This window comes from Biomphalaria glabrata, chromosome 16, assembly GCF_947242115.1.
Source record: "Biomphalaria glabrata chromosome 16, xgBioGlab47.1, whole genome shotgun sequence".
NCBI classification, from domain to species: domain Eukaryota; kingdom Metazoa; phylum Mollusca; class Gastropoda; family Planorbidae; genus Biomphalaria; species Biomphalaria glabrata.
Window position 1 is genome coordinate 3,115,479 of NC_074726.1, and position 19,236 is coordinate 3,134,714.

At 36.1% G+C, this 19,236-nt stretch overlaps 1 protein-coding gene across 3 annotated transcripts in view; it reads left to right on the forward strand.

The window, feature by feature from the left end:
* Positions 1-5,841: 5,841 nt before the first annotated feature.
* Positions 5,842-19,236, forward strand: part of LOC106080202 (acyl-CoA (8-3)-desaturase-like) — a 35,244-nt gene continuing 21,849 nt past the window's right edge. Inside the window, exon 1 of one of the 3 annotated variants that reach the window (XM_056013443.1) lies at positions 5,842-6,010. The gene's annotated coding sequence lies outside the window, so the exon portion shown is untranslated. Of the gene's footprint in view, positions 6,011-10,380; positions 10,631-19,236 lie in introns of those variants that run through there. The other 2 variants (XM_056013442.1, XM_013241537.2) reach the window with 2 other exon arrangements.

Sequence of the window (19,236 nt, forward strand, 5' to 3'; positions counted from 1 at the left end):
TACAAAGTTCAATTAAAATGTGTAAAACTTTTTAACATGTGGTAGCGGTTGAAACTAACATGCCTATTTTCTGATCATTTACATGATTAGCGTTGATTATTTAAAAAAAAAAATTGCAATTAACAACTATTTAGTCACTGTCTGTATTTGAAGAGGGATTGGTCAAGTAAGATGGTGATAGGAGTGATGGAGCCAATATCTGCACATGAATGTAGCAGCATTATAAATGTTGTTTAACTTTTTTTTTTTTTGCCATAAGCTTCTATATACTATTATGAATGGTGTTGTTCAGAATTTTTTAAGTCAGTGGTGGTATTTAATTTCTGTTCGTTTATAGTGGGAATCTGATAAGCGCTGTTATGTCAATATTTAGTGATTTTTATCAATTCATTTGCCGTAAACAATAATTTATTAACAGCAGGAACATCAAGCACACCCTTTTTATAGCTTAAACCTCAGATGAAGCCGAAGCATATAATAGATAATAGTCTTTATTAGATCTATTATTGAGATCTGGGTCTAAATCTTAAGTAAGCCTATGTAGATAAGAGCATTAGGATAATCAACTATAGAAAAACAAAATTAATCCACATCCCTGCCCAAAACTTAAATAGACTGTCTGTCCGACTGTTTTCAACGGCCTGGTCAGATAGATATAGGGCCTACACATGTAGGCCTAGTGTACGGTAGTGTATAGTCACACATGCAGGCCTAGTGTACGGTAGTGTATAGTCACACATGCAGGCCTAGTGTACTGTAGTGTATAGTCACACATGTAGGCCTAGTGTACGGTAGTGTATAGTCACACATGCAGGCCTAGTGTACGGTAGTGTATAGTCACACATGCAGGCCTAGTGTACTGTAGTGTATAGTCACACATGCAGGCCTAGTGTACTGTAGTGTATAGTCACTAATGAAGGCCTAGTGTACTGTAGTGTATAGTCACACATGCAGGCCTAGTGTACTATAGTGTATAGTCACACATGCAGGCCTAGTGTACTGTAGTGTATAGTCACTAATGTAGGCCTAGTGTACTGTAGTGTATATAGTCACACATGTAGGCCTAGTGTATTATAGTGTATAGTCACACATGTAGACTAGTGTACTGTAGTGTATAGTCACTCATGTAGGCCTAGTGTACTGTAATGTATATAGTCACATATGTAGGCCTAGTGTACTGTAGTGTATAGTCACACATGCAGGCCTAGTGTACTGTAGTGTATAGTCACACATGCAGACCTAGTGTACTGTAGTGTATAGTCACACATGCAGGCCTAGTGTACTGTAGTGTATAGTCACACATGCAGGCCTAGTGTACGGTAGTGTATAGTCGATGACGACAAGACAAACTGCGTTTTTTTCCCCTTGCGCTGTATGCAATAATGCTTGTTGTATGCTGAGTGGTCAAACAAAAAAATAACACATTGGTCTAGTTTGTCAAGAATGTACATAGATCTACCTTTACACTAAAATAGTTACACACACTCCCTGCCCTTAAGTAAATAGGCTGTGTGTCCGACTGATTTTAACAACCCAGTCAGATAGGCCTATAGCAAGCAGTGGCGTCACTAGTGGCGCGCCGGGTGACACCCATTAGAGGTGACACCTAAGTGGTAAAAATGCACTTTTGTAAAAAAAAAAAAAAACTAAGCTTAAAAATGTGTCAGTAAAATGATTCAAAAGAAGACGATTTTTTTAAAATATAAAATTATGCATAATGGGTAAAAATTCAAAAACAATACGTTTCATCACTTTTGTTGTTTTTGATAAGTGGACATGTTCAAAATTAAAAAATCACGAAAAGACTGAAGAATCTTTATCAGGCTTTAGGATTTGAAAAACTTTGGCACTCGGACTTAGACTCAAACAACAACAACAACAAAAAAAACAACTAACAAAAAGACAACAACAATTAACAGGGAAGTCATTGCTATGACCAATGTAAAGAAGGAAAACAAAAGAGCAACATCTTGCCATCTGGCCGATTAAAGAGTTTTATGAAACGAAAATTTGTGACTTGCAATTTTGTGTACTTTATTATACAGCATTTATGAGCAGTATAAAAGTTAAGTATTCATATCTATTTCAGCCACACACCTATATACATTGTAAATAAGGAGGCCGTGTAGTTTTGTTTAATCTCTAAGAATGAAGGTCGTGCAATTTTTCAAAATTCGGAAATCCGACAACAATAGATATATATATACATGTTTTCAAGCTACATGAAGTTACTTCCTTCGGCCAGTTTATATTTTTTTATGTATATGCATCTTGCACTGACTGCTTGATATCAAAATGTTTATTAAAAAAGAGTGCACGGCAGCACTGCGCATTCAAATGTATAAATTTATTATTCATGTTTTAACAGACACCGTAAAGAGATAAATGCTACAAAGTAGCCTACCGTGGTATCTTGTGTCATACTCATAGCACACCTAACATAGATCTCTGAAGTTATAAGATATTTTAACATTACTTATCTTATCTTATATAATACAGACGTTACTTCAAAAAAGAAGATGATTACGTCCTACGCGTCATGCATTCAGTCATGCATATTAACCAATGACTTAAATTCTGCCAAGTCATTGGTTTTCCTGGCTAGCTCAGGCAACCCATTCCATGCTCTAATAGCACTAGGGAAGAAGGAGTATTTGTACAAATTTGTCCTAGCATATGGGACGAGGAATGTGCCTTTATCTTTGTGTCTTTCAGAGTATTTTATTAAATTTTGTTTTTGTATTTGAAAATTATGGTTCAGTGTTTTATGTATAATTGCTACTTTACTTTTGAGTCTTCTGTCCTGAAGGCTTTCTAAATTTAGTGATTTTTCTAAAGGTGTTACTCTATTCTAACGTGAATATTCGTTAGCACTGGTCTCGTTCAAAAGACACAAATGTTTTAGGATGTTTCTGTTTAAAGAGAACCAAAGTTGATGATACCAGTTCTGGTATGTTAAAATGCTTGGGCCTGACTTATTGATGTGTTTAGCTCATGCATATGATAATACAGCTAGAATATCTGGAATTCATGAAGGAGTGCAGGCAGGGGCGGACTGGCTATATGGGCATTCGGGCAAATGCCCGATAGGCCGGTACCCAAATGGGCCGGTAGGGACACCTAAAGGGCCTCATGAATGCCATTATATAAAGTATTAAACTTTTTAATAATAATAATTATAAGTTATTGTAAAAGAGGCCGTCTGTGTGTCATGTTTTTTTTTTTTAAATCTTTACACACTCTATAGTCTAATGGTAATTTAATCTAAGACACTTTTCGAAATAATGTAATAGTCTACATCCTTCATCCTTTTAGGGCCCACACTTTTAGCGATTAATAAGCAACGTAAGGCCTACTATAATTCTTAGAGTTTATTGTATGCATGCGTTCAGTTATCGATACATTATCAACTTAACAGAATGACTTTGAGGACAGATAGACCTCGAAATGGATGTACGTCATATAATGTACAATTTAAGGGCCGGATGGCATAGAAATGCCCGGGACTATTTTAGCACACAGTCCGCCCCTGAGTGCAGGCAAAAAATAACAAAAACTACAACAACATAGCTGCAATTTTAATGAATTTAATGGATATTGTTCATTTAAGCTATGTGGTCAAAATTCAAAAATTACTTCCTGTATAACATTTTATGTACTCTAAAAAGTTTTCTTTCATCGCCGCTTTTACCATTCGGTGCGGTACTTTTAATAAATCATACTGGAGTATCATTCAAATGTCTGTAAACAACTCGCCGGAGCTCTGTTATAACCGTGAAAGAACGTTGTGATAATGGACGGCGATTGAAGCTCTTTGCTACCGCTCTTAAAATACAGACACTAGATGCGCAGCTAAAATACCCTTCCCTAGAAGCCTACTATTAGAGCATGAAATGGGTTGCCTGAGTCAGCCAAGAAAACCAACGTCTTGGCAGAATTTAAGTCGTTGATTAACATGCATGACTAGAATGACACAAGAACACGCGTAGGACGTAATCATCTTCTTTTTTTTTTTTGAAGTAACGTCTGTATTTCTTAAGGTAAGAAGATAAAAACAAGGGTTAATGCTGGAATACTTTGACCCTTTTTGCACTGATTCAGACGACAAAATATTTAAACAGAAACACCAAAACTAGAATACATCTTCAGGCAGCAAAGGTTAATTTTGAAGAGGCTAAAACTGGGAAGCACTTGAATTTCACATTTCGAATGTAATACCGATGGGACTTAAAGAACCTTTACCAGCACTTTTAAGTCTTCAACAGCTTCTTGCCAGCTAGGCCTACATATCATAACGAAAGTTAATTAACTTTAAATTAAGAACTTCTGTGACATGAATTTCAAATCAGGAAACTCTGTCAAATGAAAACGAAATAACAAAAGATTTTGACTTTAACCCCCCTAGTGACGCCACTGGTCTAGATAACCCCCCCCCCCCCCCCCCCCAAAAAAAAAAAATTCAATAAAGTAAAGTTACATTGTTGAAGTTTAATTAATTTTGTTTAGTTTAGTTTAACAATTTTTTTTCTAAATTGGTGATAAACTTTTAGTTTAACCTCGTTATTTTAGTTAAAACTTAGTTTTAAGTTTAACTTTTAGAATTTAGTTTAGTTCCCACCACTAAAAATAAGTAAAAGCTAAATCGTACAACACTCATCTTTTTATACTCCGCATGTGCAAAGCGTGACATGCTGTAAACTACCGGTAGGGCCTACATAAAGTTTGGTCATCAGACGTCTGTCCCTGGAGACGTAATCGTGTTCCAGTTGTTGTTCCAACAAGTGATACATAGAGGGCAACACGCTGTTGAACTACGAGCCTACGGTTGTATCTGTAATATTTTTATCTGTAGTAGGCCCTATGTTGTATGAAGGAAGGTCTTAGATCTAAGACCTTTCTTCAGGGAACAGTACCAGGAAAAAGAAGAAGAGGCAGACAGAGAAAGCGATGGGAGGACAACATAAAAGAATGGACGGGCATGCCATTGAATGAGGTTCTAACTAAGGCTAAGGACAGAGAGGAATAGAGAAGAACGGTCGACGAATCTTGCGTGGTGCCCCAACGGTCCATCAGATTAAGGGATATGTAAAGGTATTAAATGTTGTATGAAGACCCATCGGTTTGTTTACGAGTAAAATAAATTTTGTAAACCCTTTTGTGTACCCCGCACATCTGGCATGCGTTGGGGGAAAAGGTGTATAAACTGCGGGTTACATGCGCGAAAATATAGGTGTTTTTTTTTTTAAATTGCTAACAGAACTCCTCCATGATCATTTGCACTATCCTTCCTAAAAATTACATAATTGCTGTTGAAAATTTCTGAGTTATAAATTTCAGGATTTCACCATGTTTCTGTTCCCGAATTCTGAGCTGGTTGTGGCAAAAAAAAAATGTGTAGATCACAGCTGGGATTGCTTATCCACTTGAAATACTGCACTCCTCATTAATCTTCGGACTCGAAGACAAGGTTTATCTGTATCATATAAAATAAGATTATTATAATTTTGAGCACCTCGCTTTATTGAGCCGTCGTCATTTTTTAAAGTAAAAAAGATGTACAAACAAAACTCTTAATTGTTAATTGAAAACATTTTAAACTCTTTGCTGCATGCATTAATTATAATCAATTTAGATTACTTGATCTATACGTCCAGTATTCTTAATCCCAGTATTAATGAACTGAAATGTTCAATTAAAATGCCACGAGGTTTTTGTTTTCATAACATTTTTCAAGCTATTTTTAACAGTAATCTTTCATTGGTCGAAGTCATCGCCTGACGACTGTATAGAGCTTGCATACGGACACGCAGCCGAAGCATGCATAAATATTGAAACTGATAAGTCTCACAAAGGCTAACAAAGTCGAATCCTCGTTCACTGGCCCTTCCGAATAAGACTTCAACTTCCGATGCCGGTAGTATGGTATTTGTGGCAAGGATTTTTTTTCATTGTATGCTCCATAAGTCTGTATCTTAGTATCTAAACTCCAATTTAGAATATATCTTTCAAGGTAAGTGTCTTGAATAATGTAGATCTAGAAGCTAAGAATCTATCTCTAACTGTAGATTAAGAGTGTAGCTAGACACAGTGTCGGTAGTCATCACTAGTGAAGTGACTAGTCTAGTCTACTTAGTCTCTGTAATTAGAAGTTTAATTTTTTAAGTTACATAACTTCACTTCATTTCAAGACTTGGACTAAGTGAGAGTACTAAGACTCACAAGTCAAGATGATCTCATTCATACTAATCATAGTCATATAGATAATTATAATAGACTAGTCTAGATCTAAGTTTAGTTAAAGTAAAAGTGTCTTCACTTCAGTAAGATCTAGATCTATATAGATCTAGATCTAGATCTAATTCAGTACAGTGAATGGGCTGAGTAAGTGGCGGACTGGGACTGGGTGTCAAAATCGGCACTGACAATGACATTATTTTGACATTAAAAGATTAGTCTCTACTAGTCTCTAGATTGTAAAAACTGGAACAGACACAAAATAGAGCAGTGAGATTCATATCAACCTAATATTCACATTTTTCTAGACTCTAGTCACTAGAGTAACACAACACCTTTTTTTAGTAAAATCATTAAATTTAGAAAGCCTTCAGGATAGAAGTAGAAGACTTAAAAGTAAAGTAGCAATTATACATAAAACTATAAAATTAAAACACTGAATATCACTGAACCATAATCTTCAAATACAAAAACAAAATTTAATAAAATACTCAGAAAGACACAAAGGCACATTTCTCGTTCCATATGCTAGAACAAATTTGACTATTTGTAAGTGCTCCTTCTTCCCTAGTGCTATGGAATGGGTTGCCTGAGCCAGCCAGGAAAACCAGTGACTTGGTAGAATTTAAGTCATTGGTTAACATGCATGACTAGATTCATGACATGTAGGACGTAATCATCTTCTTTTTTGGAAGTAATGTCTGTATTATATAAGATAAGAAGATAAGATATCCAGCCCACCAATAAGACAAATTGTTTGCTGCACGACCTATTGTAGATCTATTCTAGTCTAGATTATTCTAGATCTTATCTTATCTACTAGAGACTTGATGATAGATTTTTAGATCTAGGCTATTTTAGACTAGAAAAGAGATGTCACAAACTAGATTACATCTATTGTTACCAGCCTTTAAAATATATTAAAGTTGTAATAAGGATCATGCTTCAAAAACTGAAAGCAAGCACATAAAAGGTTTAAAATTTAGAAATTTAGATAGGCCTACCCCTAATTTAATGTATTGTATTTCTACATCTCTAGATTTAGATAGACTTTAAATCTAGTTCTAGATTCTAGAGACTATAGAAAATCTCAATTTGTACAAACAATTGTACAATTGCAACATTAATTAGTTCGAATAGGATAGTTTGAATAGAAATTACATGATTTTGAAACGATTTGATATTATAATCAAAATAGTGAAAAATAATACTTGAAAAGGTAGCAATGTATATATATAAAAGTTCTTGCACTGAAATGTCTTTCACATGTTACCTGTGGCGTAAGCACTAACTCAAAATCCAAGATTACAAAACATGCCCCTATCGAAGTTACTCCCTGAAAGAGTTTTTATTTTAAAAAAAAAGGTACACTACTTGCATTGAAATGTATTTTAATAAATGTACTGATACATACAGACTACTTTATTATTTTATTTGTTGTTGTACACTAACTCTGTCTTATGGAAGGGGGTGTCGACCAACAATATATTTTATTAAACGGATTCACAGGTACCTTGCTATGTCACTGAGATCTAGGTCTAATATTTATGTAACCAGTACACCAGTTTGCAATAGAAAGGTACATCCATTATTATTTGACTTAATCCTTTTGAATCACAGTAGAGCATAGCCATAGGGCAGCAGCAGTACCTCATTATCCAAATCTTTTCTGGGCAGTTCCCCTTAGTAGCCCTCAGTTGAGTCCATCCAGCCATCTTTTCTTGTTCATGACTACTGGTCTCCTAATTGGCATTGGCCTTCCAGTCTTTCTCTTCCCCTCTGGGTTCCAGACCAGTGTCTGCTTTATATTTTCCCTTGTTCTTCTTATTGTAAGTCCAATCCAGTCCCATTTGCATAGCTTTAAATTTCTCTTGGTGTTTTTTCTGGGTTATTTCCCACATACTGTTGTTAGAAATTTTATTGGCCAATCTATGGCTACCCCTGATTAGTTTCCAATTTGTGGTGTTTGTGTGCAGAAAGTTGAAAGAAGGTTTAAAGCTTTTTGTGCAAACTGGGTACTTGAAAAAGTAAATGAGTATTCTTTCACAGTGCATTCAGCATTGTGCTGCTTACAGAAGTAATATAATGTTGTTCAAAATTTTGATCTGTGACTCTGTCACGGTATGTAATATTTTAGGATTTTTTATGATGGCATACATTTTTTTTCCTGCCAGGATGTGGCAAAGTTATCAGGGCTGCCAGGGTATTGAGTACATAGTGTTTTTTTTTTATTCTACTGTATGAACATATATATTCCATTAAAGCATTTTTGTCAATGTTGACACTTTAAAAAAAGAACAAATCTTACTAGTTGACTCGCGGCATAGCATACACCACTTTGTAATGGCCATGATCCAAAGGACCACTAAATAGCAGGGATATGGGGCGACATTGATTCGGATTGTAAACTTGAGGAGGGTCATGCGGACGTTCTCGGAAGTGAATAGTAGCCGGAAGTATTTGAGACATCGCCACAATTTCAGCCTCGCCACCATAAATACCAGAAGTATTCATGTAGGCAGCATATTGTCGAGCAGAGTGTATGACTGTGCTTCGTGAGTTAGAGCAACAGACAGGGCGTTGCCACAGTTATCCCAATGTTAGCAAATAAAGCTTACAGCCATCTTGCGAAGTTCGAGAGCAACAATTTCATCATGGCTCCAACTATTATCTATCTTTTTACTAGAGATATTGCAAATTTGCTAAAAGCACAATAAATGAAAATCAAATAGTGATTGCATTCGTAATATAGTTCTAGATAATAATATTGTAACTTTTTTGGGGGCATTGTGTATGTAATAAAAGTTGATATATAATTTGCACATTTAATTTTTTTGAAATATCAATTATTGCAGCTATATACATACATATATATATATATATAGGCAGTAGTGATTACATTATGGCTGTGTTTATGAAAAGAACTATTGGCCTGGGGGACAGGTTTTCTAGGTTGATTAAATGTGCTTGACGGATTTGTTTCTTCTCCTTAATATTTCCCATTGATGTATGGTGTAGACCTGATTGATTGCTTGTTAAGTGGCTCTTCAACTTCAAGTAGTCCCTACACTTTTCTGTGCATTGAAGATGGTAGGGCATGTTTTATTTATTTTGTATAATCATAGCATGCTCTACTCCTTTGTGGGCATGGGCATGGGGTTGAATTGGTGGTTGAGAGGAGCTGCATAAACAATTTACTTCTTACCAGATCTAAAAAAAAAATAAAAAAATTCATGGTTTACATCAAGATGATTTGTTATTTTATTGGCCATGTTCCAAACTTAGGATGTGCACAGTTTGTTTTGGTCAATGTGCCAAACATGCAACCACAGGCTCAATGTGCTGGGCACACCTACAGGTTTTAACAAAGTCACAACTTTCAGCAACCTAACTCTGTCATAAAAAAAAAAAGTCATTTGTCTCTGTATCTGATTAATTTCTGCAGCTAAACCTTTAGCTACTCTAGATGTTCCTTTGTAACTGAGCCCAAAGTTGAGTATGTATGTATTACAAACGTAATCCTAGTCAATGTTTGAAACCAAACACTGTTCCTGTATCTTCTTTTATTGTTCTAGAGTTAGCTTTGCTCTTTTACAGTTTCCTAGACCTTGAATACAACCATTTCAACGGTTAAAAACAGTGAATGCAAAACTAGATCTCATTGGACTGTCCCTCAATCAACCACACCGTCTTCGTGTACTGCTAATACCCTTGTTTGTGATGCTAGCTGGATGCACATCTTTATATCTCATTCTTATTACAACTTAGTTATCTTGAACAGCCCAGTTTAGCCTTCAGAAGAGTTTGTCACACGCGGAGGAAGTCATTGGGCCGACACAGTCCCATTTGGTCTGAGGCACACGCTAGAAATCACTTGTAGAACTTAGCCTACAGTTTATGAACGTGACATAAATGTTTTGTCGACACATTGGTCTCAGTAATAGACGCAATGTGTTAATTATCCTATCGAGCGGGGGAAAAAAATAATTAAAACAATTTGTCAAATGTCTTGACGGGCCTCTTGCGTGCGCACCTAACCCATCCTTGCTCTAAACAAATAGACCCAGATCTACAATGTGTTGTGAGGGCCATATGTTGGACTGTGACTAGCAAAATACAATGTGTGAATCCTTGCACTGGTGAGAATATGCCTGGATTAAAAAGACCAAAGTTCAGTATAGATATCTGATTGATAGTCGATTTGGTTTGACCCGGGAATAAAACCAGTGATAGCTAATACATTGGTAGACGTGTGCGCTTATGAATGTTTCTATCGACCTGTTAAATGGACATTTCTGTTTTTTTTTTTATAGTTCTTACCGCGGTTAAAGGCGTCTGTAATATTTCTATGTAAGCGGTATCAAACAGTTCCCTGTGTTATGCTACGGAATCAGCTGTAAGTTGTAATATTAGACTGCTAAACACTTAGTTTTAGATAGCTGTATGAATGGATTTAGTTTTAGATTAGCTGTATGGATTGATTTAGTTTTAGATTAGCTGTATGGATTGATTTAGTTTTAGATTAGCTGTATGGATTGATTTGGTTTTAGATTAGCTGTATGGATTGATTTAGTTTTAGATAGCTGTATGGATTGATTTAGTTTTAGATTAGCTGTATGGATTGATTTAGTTTTAGATTAGCTGTATGGATTGATTTAGTTTTAGATTAGCTGTATGGATTGATTTAGTTTTAGATTAGCTGTATGGATTGATTTAATAGTTTCTGTCTTACCTATCTCTGTTCTCTTTTCTTTGATCGGTTAAGTTAGGTCTGCTGTAGTAACTCTGAAAGAGTGCATCTTGATTGTTACATCCCTTGATTAGTACTAGGTGGAGTCGAGGGTGTTAAACGGTCATTCCAGAGGACACTCACTTGATTGGGCTGAGAGACGGAGGGAAAAGTGAATGCTACAGCTGCCACTGCAAGTTTATACAACACAGAATATCGTTCAAAGTTTCGGGCTTTCATTCGTCTAATAGGCGCAGGGTTAAATTTCTTTCTAAATGTACTACCAGTTGTCTTCCCTGTCTAATGGGATGGCTGCCTGGTCGTGCGGTTTGCCCGCTGGACTGTCGTTCAGATTTATCGATGGTCCAGGATTCAAACCCTGCCCGCTCCCGTCGTCATGCGGGAGGTTTGGACTAGGATGTAATTATCTTCAACTCTGAAGGAACATCCGAAACATGTAAAACAATACTACCGGTAATTGAACAGTGAATGCAGCAATGATGTCCTACGCGGTATCCATGTCACGTGCTCATGTAGTGTGCAGGTTAGAGACTTACAAAAAAAGTCTGTTTAGTTGTTTGTTTTTCTGGCTGACTCAGGCAACCCGATCCACGATTCTGCGTTTTATGCGTTACTGCATTTTTACTTTTAGTCTTCTTTACTAAAGTATCCTAAATTTAGTTTTGCTAATGGTGTTACTCTAGTCAAATGCGAATTATTTTTTGTTGAAGTAAACTTGGCGACTCTATTTTGCATACTCTAGTTTCATGTTGAGGAGGTCACAAAACTGGGGACTCAAAATTGTAATATTGGTCGAACTTAAATAGCATTTAGAGAAAGTGCAATTCTCGTCCGGTAGTATTAGTTCACTTGTAATAGTAAGTTACCACAGGCTTGAGTGTTGAAACGTTTTGTTTGAACTTTATTTGTTGTGGCTATTGCGCCGTATACTGTTTACAACTGGACCTGCACATAAAGGAAGTATAAAAACTGTTGCGTGTTCTAACGTGCACATTCCTTCCAATTGTTTCTGTTCCAGCAACCCACTAGATAGATCTATGATGCAAGTTTTAAACACAGTATCTTTTCATAAAGACTTTGATATTTTTTTTCCGTACCGTTTTTTTTTTTTTGGATAACTTTTTGTGGCCCGGATTTGTATTTCATCATCTGTCTCTTGATTCACGTCGAAGGGGTGCTGTGACAGGGCGGGCAACTCAATTTCCCCACTCTTCTCAGTCAGCAGCTGCCTTTAGCTTTAGCAAAATATTCTAGAGTATAGAGATGGGCTGGTCAGTTCTTTCAGGTTGTCCAGCCAGCTTTTCTTGGACGACCCTTGTTCCCTCCGTTGGATGGAGATATAACCTGAACATACTTGTGTTGTTTAGTTTAGCTTCTTTAGATCACAACTTGCCAGTTGCACTCAGCACGCGTAGATCTACATCTTCCACGAAGACTTAACTCTTTAAACAAAAATGTGCCTTTAGGCGTTACGGTGTGTTGAAGTCCTCGCTGTGAACGTGTTCCGGTCCAACATAGCCAGCTCCTGATGGGTCCGGCCCATTCTATTGCCCAAGGCGCATCGTTTTGTTTTAAAATCTGGCCTTTGACACGCGTCGGAAATGTGTACACCCCCCTCCCTTTTTTTTCCGAAAGGGTAGGGTACCTCTGTGTTACACGACCTTACACTTCACTGATGTTTACAAACACACCACTGAGTAGACTGCATAGCGCAGTGATGGGAATTTTCCGACAATTGTCGGAATTCCGATAATTTCTTCTGGTCCGATTTTCTAGCAAAAAAATCCGAAGTTTTCCAGACATTTTTTTTTTTTTAAATCCGATTTTTTTTTTTTTCAATTTTTTTTTATGAAAAAAAAATCCGATTTTATTATTTTTCCATTTTCGGAAGAATGCGAAATAAGATTTTTGATTTGTTTTGAACTCCGCACATCCGGTCTTTTGACACAGTTAAAGTTCTATTTTTTTTTTTAAATCTTGTGTTACCGTATTGTCTTATAAGTCTAGATCTCGGTCCAGATTAGAGTGGTTTGAATCAGTCTAGATAGATATCTAGATTCTTTAATTTGAATACTTTTGATCTAGATCTAGACTTCAATGGCTGCTTGCCAGCTTTTGAAAAGTATTCGACTTAAACTTAACTTAGACTTAAGAGTATCAATCATGAATGATGCCCGGTCGCTATGTTACGACGTATGTAGCGCTAATCGCCGCTATTACTACAATTCAAGATCTATTATTTTTTCACTGTTGTTACGATGACCCCTAGATTTTTCTAATTTGAACCCTGCCTGCCGACTTCCTTGAGTTCAAATGGGATTAGATTTAGACATCTAGATCTATTATAATAATAATAAGATCTAGATCTACTCATCTAATAGAGTAATAGAGTGATACTGACAATACTGTGATAGACCTACCGTGTACCGACCATCTGGATTTATATATAGAATATACTTTTTTTATATAGTAGTAAGTAGGCCTTCTTAAACTTCTTAACATGACTATAGTGAGTTACTGAGTATAAGCCTGACAGAATGTAGATATCTAATAATAATATATTGGATCTAGAATCTAGAAAAGTTATTAGATATAAGTAGTAGTAGCTATAGATTATAGATCTATCTATAGTGAGGGATATGCAGACATGCCTACAGTCCCGCATTATGCGGAACCGTCCCGCAAAAGCATCAAAAAAGCTCACATGTTCCGCCGTTCCGCATTCACGATTTTTTGTTCCGCCAAGTCTGAATTCCGACACAAAAAAAAAAAAAATCGCCGATTTTTCATTATTTATTAATAATGCGAAATTAAAATACTGAATGCAAAATAAAATATATATAGGTCTGTGTTTATTGTTTACATTTCATCTTCTCCCGGACCCGGTGTGTCCTAAATTTACGAAGATAAGGTTGAGCTAGATCTAGACATAGATCTAGTACTCTAGGTCTAGATACTAGATCTAGATTCTAGATCTATTCTTAGAATCTAGTAAGTGCTAATTATGCTAATAAGCCAAATGTTTCATTCAAATCCCTTTCTTTTCCCGACAATGGCTATACTACTTAGTCTACTTAAGTCTACTTACTAGTCTAGTACTTACAGTACTTACTACTAGTACTAGTACTAGTCTAGACTAGATCTAGTCTAGACTCTAGACTACTCTATCTCTAGACTATTGGCAATTGGAATTGCATTTGCCGTATTGCCACTATTGGAGTCTATAATTAGTATAATCAGAGTATTGTCACTATTCTAACAGTAACTAACTCAACTGGTTTCTTAGGTTTCTAAGTCCTAATTAATCTAGAAAAGGATTTTTTTTTAAAAATACGTTATTAAAGATCTAGACCTAAATGTAATTAATTTTATTAGACACAGTAAGGCTAAGGCCTAAATAAGGCTACAGTTAGATCTACTATTCTACTTATTAGTATTATTACATCTTATAGTCTAAATTAATTATTAGTTTAGTTTCTAGATCTAAAAGTAAAAGTAGGACTAGCACTTCTGCTAAATCTCTAGAGATCTGTCTAGAAATAGACTTAGAAGGTGATAGATTAGATTCTAGTTTATTATGTAATAAATTTACTATTTATTTAGATCTAGTTCTCAATAAGTTGAATAAGTCTATAGATTAGTATAGATCTAGACTGACTAGACATTAATATTTAGATCTATAATCTATAATATTATTTTTATAATCTGTGTTCTTAGACTTATTAGGACTTATTAGATGTAGGTCTAGACTAGGTAAGTCACTAGTAGACTCTTAAATTATTTTAGTTAGATCTAGAACTAGAGACAACATCTAGGGTTATTAGAGTGATTAGAGTAGAGCCCTAGAAAAGGATAGATAATCAAGTAGATCTAGAATAATCTAGATCTAGTCAGTAGATTTATATCTAGTAGTAACAAATAAAAATAGATATTAGTAACATTTGAGTCTAGGTCATTAGAATACATTTTAGTTAGAATTCATCATTTAGGAGTTAAGAACTATTGATTTCAAACAAAGGACATAATTATGAATTAAAGGTTTTCTTACTTTTAATTATAATATTTACATCTAATTTATAAGAAGCATGCTATTGTTGTTTTTAAAGTAATATAATTGAAGTTTTATTTATATTGCGTACAGTATTGCTAACAAACGCGTTTATGTTCCACATTGGGGCTCAAAATTCCACATTTTCAACCTGAGTGTTCCACATTCTGGGTCTTGGGGGTAGGCATGTCTGGATATGTATATATTTTAATATAAAACTTATCATTACTAATTTTAAAAGCATGTTTTTCAAACACATTTAATCCTTATAGTTGTTTGAGAAAGAAGTTGTTACAATATCTGTATAAAGCAGTTATCTATTATAGAATGCTCAGACTGCAAAAAGCTTTCTCCTCCCATCAATATATATACAAACAATAGTGCCATGAATGCATTTTGAGTGCAGTAATGCTAAATGAAGTGCAGTTTGTGTGCAGTAATGCACAATGCAGTGTAAATGTTATGTAATACAACATTAATTAAAGAAAATATTAAATTAAATGATTCTACGTAGTTTAAAAAAATTCAGCAACATCTTTTTTTAAGTCGTCGCCACGACAGGCCAGTTCAAAAACGGGGGGGGGGGGGGGGGGGGGGGGGGGGGGCTTACAAAATTTCCTAAAATTTTTGCAAAGTCAGTTCCCATCACTGATAGCGACACTAGAAGCACCATTCATTCCGAGGGATCACTTTGACCTAGATGTCATTGCACTCAACACGCCACCAGTTACGGTCGGTTCAAGTTGACGCCAAAGGACGAACGTTTCAGTTCTGTCTGTATAGAGCTGCATATCAACAACACTTAGGACTGCCCAGGTCGCAAGAAAGTATTGCGTCAGGGGACCGATTGTTTGGGTTCAATGATCTATGACAAGCAGACAGCTCCCCATGAACTGGAGTAGAAATGAGTTGTATGTATACTTGTTTTTGAGTTACAGTTGCAACAAAAATGATTATTTAACAAAAAATGGTCTCAGCCCGCTTTATAATAAAAAAACTACACTTTTTAACCGTTTTGAATAATCATCTAGAAATTCAACCTTCTATCTCTCTAGTGATATGCCAATCTACTTATTGCCCAACTCTAAAAATGCATGAATTTAGAAAATAGGTTGTCAACACTTTTTTTTTGGAAGCAACTTTTCTCTTAACTGTAGTTTCTATTGTAGCTAATATATTGCTCATTTGAAACTGTTAATATCTGAAGGTAGAACAGTTTTCTTTCTGGGTTATGTCTCATTCTAAATCTAGGAGTATGTAACGTAGACACACTCATTCTTGAGCCCATGTCAAAGCTCCAGCTGATCACTGCTTCAACACCCACATCTATCTAAAACATAATCTAGTGGGATTTAAAATTGTATTCATAGTGTCATGCATTTCTTATTCTCGCTTCCCACTTGGTCTATTCTATTCTAGTACTAACCAAACCAGCCCCCCGATGGGAGCTTGGCGGTCGAGTCGAAGGGCCTATGCGTGAATTATGTTGAAATTGATTGTACTGCCACTGTAATACTTAAAGGGAAACTCCGATGGTTTTTCAAATTTGATTTATTGACATATTTGAATTCTGCGTAAAAGTTGTAATAGTAAACATTTTACCATTTTTTATTTAAATGCATAGAAACATTTATATTTAATAAATTAGACAGTAAATTCTTGACATCTCCAAAAAAAAAAAAACCGGGGTTCTTTGAGATTTTGTTTTTAATTTAGTTAGGCATACGTCACTTCCATCAACAATACTGAAAAGGAAACTAGATTTAACCAATCGTATCGCTTCATTCTTACAGGCTCTTGGGCTTAGTGACGGCCTATTCCAGAGCTATGTTACAATTATATATACGTGTATAGGTAGATCTAAAGGCATTGGGATAATCCGATAAGCAACTTAAGAAAAAAAAGTAACATTTTCCCAAGAAGTAAATAGATCGTGTGTCTGACTGATTCGAAAAAACTGGTCAGTGTAAGGCTAGTCGAGACTACGTGTAGTCGGTCATGACAAGACAACCAAGCGATAGTGTTTGTTGTGTGTTGAGTGGTCAGGCGAGAAAATATACACTGCCGTGGTTAGTCAAGCATGTAAATCTACTTTTAATATGCATTTTTTCTTTGCTTAAAGATCCTAGATCTAACTGCATAGACAAAGATATATTTCTTTTGCAGAATGCTAACTTTGCTGTATTGTCTCCCATTATACAATAAGTCAATAGATTAAATTAGTAGGCTAGTGTGACGTCACATAGAAACCCGGTGAATGTCTGACTGTTTTGAATGCGCAGGAAAATTACGTCAGAAAAACATCAATAACTAAGTTATTATTGCAAATTAAAAAAAAAAAAAGAATAATATATTCATTATCTGTAAATCAAAACACATATTATATCAAAAATTGTCAAAACCATCGGAGTTTCCCTTTAACTAAAGTTAGTCACAATTCAGCCTATATACATCTTCATGTTGACATCAAAACACGATCCCAGCAAAACTTTGTTTATATGTCCATACCATAGTTTCTTTACTGACAGTAGTGGCGAGAAGTTGTACTTGAAATCCACCCCAAGAGTTTAGAAATCCATCACATTAAAAAAAAAATCATGATTGCGCCATTCCCTCCCCCATTAAGAAAATAAAGGTCGTCGTAATCATTTCATAGCAGAAGTAAACTTGGCGCTTTCCGTCAGTGCTTAGTTCAAAGTGACCCGAAGTGTGGAATGTTTATTTGATTGTTTAAAGATCGAATCAGTAGAAAACAATCACTCTGAAAACGCACCTGAAAACGCACCAGACTATCTCTAAAGTAAAAGAGTCAGAAGTGAAAACATGATTTCATCTTTGACTTGGTCAGTGATTTTGTACTTCCAACATTGGTGCTGAGAGTATTCGAAGCTGTTCCTCTTCTTAGTGTTGTAAGCCTCAACCACCAAAGTTGTGTAACGTTTTGTTTGCATGTACAGCCTGCCACTCTACTGCTGTTAGTACACACAGACCGTGCACAGGACAGACACACGGTTGTTAGTCATTGTACCTCTCTTAGTCATCTCATAGGGTGAACGATTAGCGTTAGACCCTGTGTGTAGAAATCAGAGTGTGTAGCCGAGTGAAAGTGTCCTTGCCAATGGCGTGATAGAGCGCTACTTGTACTTTTAAAAGTACATTTTATCAGATGACAATTATTAATAAGATAGGAAATACAGCTAATGGTCAAACACTTTAAGGATACTTTTAATTCACTTATTTCTAATCTTGTCTGCCTTTAGATAGGCTTTTTTTTTTTTTTTTTTTTTTTTTTTTTTTGAAAACCTAATTTTATATATGCAAGATGTAGGTCTAGATGTTATTATTTTATTGCGAAAAAAATCGCTAATTTGTCCACAGAGACGGAGGACCTATGCAAAGTGAATTTGGTAGCCCCTAGTAGAAAAATAAAATAATAACTAAACAGCGAAACAATAAAATGGCGTAATTTATTTCAAAGCCAGTGTACTACAACTACAACATCGTGCACACGTTTCGCTTTTTTTCTTCTCTAAATACATTGTCATGTGGGAGGTCCCACCAATGGGAGGCCTAAAGAGGCCTGTTGTCCACGTAACAGCGATTCTCAAAACACTGCCAAGATGGAGATGATTGTAGATGCTATCCGTGATTTCGATCGAAATGTTCTAGATAATGAAGTTCTAGACAATGTCATGCCTTAGTTCCTCTTGCTTTACAAAACGTTAGGACTCTCACGTCCTGGTTCCACTAGTAGCTCCAACTCATTGTTTGGTTTGTACAAACACGGACTTTGAATTTGACGTCTCTGCCAGTTATTGGTCATCAAGCTTTTCCGTGCCTCGAGTCACGTCACACGCTGCCGGTTTCCCCTCTCCCCCCCCTCCCCCATCCACACTTTTGATCCGTTTCTATGTCACGCACTCCACTGCACTGATAACACCGCCGATACCGGACCAGTAGCCGCCGTGAACCTGTGAGGTGGCGGAGACCGCGTGGTTGTGTGTCTGTGTGAAACACTAAGACGCCTGTTATCGGGTGACTGGAGTGGAAAGGTGAATGTCAGTTACGTTTCTCAAAGGGACGCTTGCACTTGTGCGAGCTGGAGGGAAATAATCAATAATAAATGTATCGATAGCTCGTTGGCATTCAAGGCGGTGGAGGAAGGGGAAGGGAGAGAAATCACCCCACCCTTTATTTTTTAGCT